The sequence below is a fragment of the Penaeus chinensis genome, chromosome 20, assembly GCF_019202785.1.
Source record: "Penaeus chinensis breed Huanghai No. 1 chromosome 20, ASM1920278v2, whole genome shotgun sequence".
In the NCBI taxonomy this organism is placed as follows: domain Eukaryota; kingdom Metazoa; phylum Arthropoda; class Malacostraca; order Decapoda; family Penaeidae; genus Penaeus; species Penaeus chinensis.
In genome coordinates, this window is record NC_061838.1 from 6,059,621 (window position 1) to 6,065,025 (window position 5,405).

The 5,405-nt window shown below is 38.5% G+C and overlaps 1 protein-coding gene across 1 annotated transcript in view; it reads right to left on the reverse strand.

The window, feature by feature from the left end:
- Positions 1–3,914: 3,914 nt before the first annotated feature.
- Positions 3,915–5,405, reverse strand: part of LOC125035875 — an 18,543-nt gene continuing 17,052 nt past the window's right edge. Inside the window, exon 7 of the mRNA XM_047628187.1 lies at positions 3,915–4,883. The gene's annotated coding sequence lies outside the window, so the exon portion shown is untranslated. The remainder of the gene's footprint in view (positions 4,884–5,405) is intronic.

Here is a 5,405-nt window from a genome sequence, read left to right on the forward strand (position 1 = left end):
ACTCTTCTTTTTGGGGTGGGGGGATAGGTGGGTAGGTTGGGTGGGTTGGGAGGGGGGCGGTATTTGTGAGTGTCTGTGTCCTTTTCATTTTTTTTTTTTTCTCCTCCTCCGGGTTTCTCTTTAAATTCTCTTACATTCTTGTTGAATTTTCTTTTTCTTTGTTTTATTTTTAGTTTAATTTTTTGTTTGTGTAAACTGCTGGGAGTTTTATTTTTATTACCTGTCCGTTTATAAACTTTTAATATATATATATATTTTTTTTCCAGTTGTTTCTCCTTTCTCTTCTCTTCCTTCATCTCCATCTTTTCCTTTTCATTTATGCCTCTTCTCCCCTCCTCATCCCTCCTCTCTACCCATTCACTTATCCCTTTACTTACCTCTCCTTTCTCTCTCTTTCCTGCCTTAACCCTTTCTACCTTTTATCTCAATCCCCTCGAACTCCCTCTTACCCCACCCCCTCCCCCCCTCCAATCCACCCTCTTACCTTCCCCCCTCCACTCCTTCCTCTTACCTCCTTGCCCGTTTACCTCAATTCCTTCATTCCTTCATTAACTTCTTACCCAAAAACTCTCTCATGCCTTCTGACCTTCCTCGTCTCTCCTCTTTTACCCTTTGACTTATATAACCCGGTCTTAACTCTTTTCTTCTTCCCCGCCTCTCCCTCCTTTCTAAGTCCACTTCCCTCTTCCTCGTTTTCCTCTTGTCCTCCCTAAATCCACCCCCACCCCCCCTAATCCCACCATTCCCCAGCTTCCTTGTAACTTCCTTGTCCTCTTCTTCCTCCCTCCCTCCATTCCCATACTTCCCTCTTGTGCCCCTTCCCCAAATCTCCCTTTCTCCCCATTCTTCATACGCCCTCTCCAACCTTCGAATGATAGTTTCCCGGTTACCTCTGTCCCCTTCTCTGTCACTCTCTCTCTCTCTCTCTCTCTCTCTCTCTCTCTCTCTCTCTCTCTCTCTCTCTCTCTCTCTTTAGGTCATCGAGGGTTGTATGAAGAAGGAAAGAGAGAGAGAGAGAGAGAGAGAGAGAGAGAGAGAGAGAGAGAGAGAGAGAGAGAAGAGAGAGAGAGAGAGAGAGAGAGAGAGAGAGAGAGAGAGAGAGAGAGAGAGAGAGAGAGAGAGAGAGAGAGAGAGAGAGAGAGCGAGCGAGAGAGAAAACGAGAAAGTGATACAGAGAGAAAGAAAGAGAGCGCCGATTCCCAGAGGGACAATTTGAATTTCATAACCAACCGTCATGTCCACTAAACGGTCGTTGAGGGACATAATACCCGCTACGTTCTGCTCTTCAAAAACGACAACAACAACTCCGCAGCGTAAAAGATAGAAGGGAAAGAAGAAGAAACAACTTTTCGCAGCGCAAAAGATAGGAAGAAAGAAAGAAAGAAAAGACAAAATCCGCAGCGCAGAAGATAGAAGTTAAAGAAGAAGATAAAAACAAATAAATGAATAAAAAATAAATAAAAACACGAAAGACAGAGATAAGAATAAAACAATAAAACAAAACTGAATACATTCTAGCAACACCGTCCGGAGTGTTGCGCTCCTGACCTCGCTCTGTAAGGAAACCCCGTGTGCAGTATCCTCCGTCCTATTATAGCACCCTCTTGCCCCATTCCGGACGCGGGGATTCTCGCAGGGAGGGAACGCTTATACACTTACGTTCCGGTGGTTTCGTGTGTGTTCGTACGAGTCGTTATCCTCATTATGACAATGGTAGTTCCTTGCTCGTTGGTCACTCCTGATTTTCTTCGGTTTGTCAGCAGGATTACTCGAAAAGGAACGAATGGATTGCGATTAATTAACGTTTGTGGAGTGTTGGTCACGTGTTCGGAACAAGGTGGTGAGGGTTTTGGCGGAGGCGTGGATAAAAGGGTGGATCTGGGATGGAATTTAAGGAATGTTGCTCACTGGTTTCTAATAATCACAGATGATGGGTCTTCTAGCTGAGTGATGTTCGCTTTCTCTTTTAAAAAAGTGAAAAGTGGGATAATGATTGTGATGTACGTGTATACATGCCCACATACACGTGTGTGTGTGTGTGTGTGTGTGTGTGTGTGTGTGTGTGTGTATAAATATGTATATATATGCATATATATATTTATATATATACATAAGTACATATATATATATATATATATATATATATATATATATATATATATATATTTATACACACACATACACACACACACACACACACACACACATATATATATATATATATATTTATATTTATATATATATGAATATGTATATATTCACACACACACACACACACATATTTAGAGAGAGACTGATAGATAGATATAGATATATATAAATATACCTCCCACACATATGTAAATAGGTATGTGGGTGCAGAAGTCATTGGCCACCGTCAAATATCTCATTTGACCATCGATATTTCAATTGGCTCATGTAATTAGCAATTAGGAAGGGACTGTATCCTCATCTTCATCACCATTGCTCTGGTCATTATCATAATCACCTCATTAATGCTAGCACTAAAATCATCACCATTAATATTCCAGATAACAACATGTAGGTCATAAAATATTATGATGAAAAGGAATCAGTATCCCTTATCCATTAATTGACTGTCAAAATATAAGAATGATTTAACATCATTTCATCTCCAGAACTTCATCACCATGATAGTCAGCCTCTCATAATAAAAGGAAATGTCATCATTACCATAATGAGAGGGCCGTCGTTACCTTCATTATCAAAATCGTTAGTGACCTTGTTTCACTCTCTATTGGAATGATAACATCAACTTTAGAATGATAGTGTAAAGGTTATATAATCAGTCGCATTGTCTTTTAAATGTAAAATATTACGTACCTTCTTTCGTTATTAATCCTCTCTGTCATTTTTCCTTATATTTTCGTAGGAGAAAGAAACACGAATTACAAAGACGTATCGTTTTTTTGTTTTTTTTTTATTCGTTTATTCATTTTATTTATAAAACTTACATATATTCCTTGAGAAATTTTATTTTGGCACAGTAGAAAACATAGAAAAATACAATAAAAACAGTCAACATTCTGGCATTTTCCATTCATATAGACCAGTTTACGAACAACTCTTGGCTGCCTAACGTCTAGGCTTGGACAACAGCAGGCAACCACCCGACATATCTTTTTTTTTTACATTTTTTAAAGCCATTTGACAATAGAAATTCGAAATGAAGGAACAGACAATAGATTAAAATCACTGACAACATTATGTACATTGATTATAGCCATATATGTTAAATATAGATAATTAGGGTTACATATTTCTTGAAGAAACAGCTTAGCGGAAGATAGCAGTCTTTAAGAATAAACCTGCAGACACTGTCGCCACTTCCCGTGTTCTTTGTTCGCAGAAAATAGTCATCCCACACACGCATTTTTTGAGGGGTAACTTTGATAAAGACACACACTATTTTATTTCTGTATTCCAAAGGTTGCCATGTGTTTGATCTTGACGCCTGGATGCTGATATGTCAGTCAGGATCTGCCGCGAACGATGCACTCACTCGCTCATTCCTTCTGTTGAAGCTGGAGGCGAGACATTTTATTAATCATGGAAAACAAACAGTAGTGTGTTGAAGTTATCAAGTATAAAGCTTCCCTTGGCTAGAATTTAGGTTCATAACTGTGCACGCGCGCGTGGGGGGGGGGGGGGGGGGGTATGTGGGTAGCGGTCAGTGGATGTGTGTGTGTGTGTGTGTGTGTGTGTGTGTGTGTGTGTGTGTGTGTGTGTGTGTGTGTGTGTGTGTGTGTGTGTGTGTGTGTGTGCATATATATATACATACATGCATATATATATATATATATACATACATGCATATATATATATATATATATACATATATATATATATGCATATACATATATATACATATATATACAAACATATATGTGCGTGTGTGTATCAGCTATAAAATTCCCAAACAAAAGAAAAAAGGATGGGTAAAACAAAACATAAAAAGACAAGTTCAACTGAACAAAGAACACAGGGAACAAAGAGAAGGACTCGACCAGAACAAAAGCCTTAAATATGATTCCCACAGTACTAAGTCAAACATAACAAGTTCACCGTACAAAAACAAAAGCATATGTCATACAATAGAAACTTAAGTCAAACATAACAGGTTCACCGTACAAAAACAAAAGCATATGTCATACAATAGAAACTTAAACTTTCGAGGAAAAACAAACAAACAAACACAAAAACTCGAATGGTGTCGATTACGAAAGAATGTTACTGAATAATGTTTGTTTTCTTGCTAGAGTAAAAACTCGAAATCTGAAGCAGGTGCGCAATCGTTAATATAAAGAAATAATGAAAGAAAAAAGCAAATTGCGAATCAGAGACTTACCAATGAATATTTTGGCCCGCGGGAAAAACCTCTTTCGCGTTTCAGGTTTCCTCCACCAACCGGTCTGTTAGGCATATGTTCTCCTCGCGATTTTGTTCTTCTCCATGTTCATTCCGACGGGATCTTCGCCCGCTTCAAGACGCGTTTGTCACCGTAACACCTTATCCCTTGCCTCTATTCAAGAACTTTCCTCTCGTCTCTGGCCTACAACCCTTGGCTGATAACCCCGTCACCTTTCAGAGGTCAAACCTGTAACTTTTTTTTTCTTCTTGAAACCCACTTTTATTTTCACTGTTATCATTTATTCAAGTAAAAAGTGTTCCTGTTCACTTTGTTCACTCTTGCCAGTCATCTCAATGTGTTCCTTCAGAACTGACTCGGATCGTGAGGCTCTTTTGTTCCAAAACTGTACCCGCCTTCAAGAGTTGGTCATATTGGCGTCTCAGAAGGTACCTGATTTCCTTTTCTCCGTCTTGAGCCTTCTCCTGTGTTGACCGTTCTCGTGGCGCTCTGTCTGTGGAAGGCAAAGAAAAGAATGTCTTTTGATTATATTGACATCTTTAAATCCATTTTTCAGGTTAATAACTGTGCACGCGCGTGGGGGGGGGGGGGTTATGGGGGTGGCGGTCAGTGGATATGAGTGTATGTGTGTGTGTGTGTGTGTGTGTCTGTGTGGTAAAAAGAGTGTCTCCTAATGAATCTTATTAATCATAAATTTATTTATTTTGTATGTGTGTGGTAAAAAAAAAAAAAAAAATGTACTTCCTGATATATACAAATGTTTCTAAAACTCGTGCGTGTCTGTTGGTGATAAAAAGTTTCCTGATATAAAGCAATATTTTAAAATCTCTTTATTTTGCATGGCTTTAAAAAATGACAGATGCGTCTCATGATACCTCTCAATATCTCAAAATTTTTATTTGTATGTATATGTAAGAAAAAAAAAAGCTATTTGCTATTTATTCACAAATCTTTCGTTTAACTGTTTATCAAATTTTTCTATACTTGTCTAGAGAAAATCGGAAAAGTGTGCATT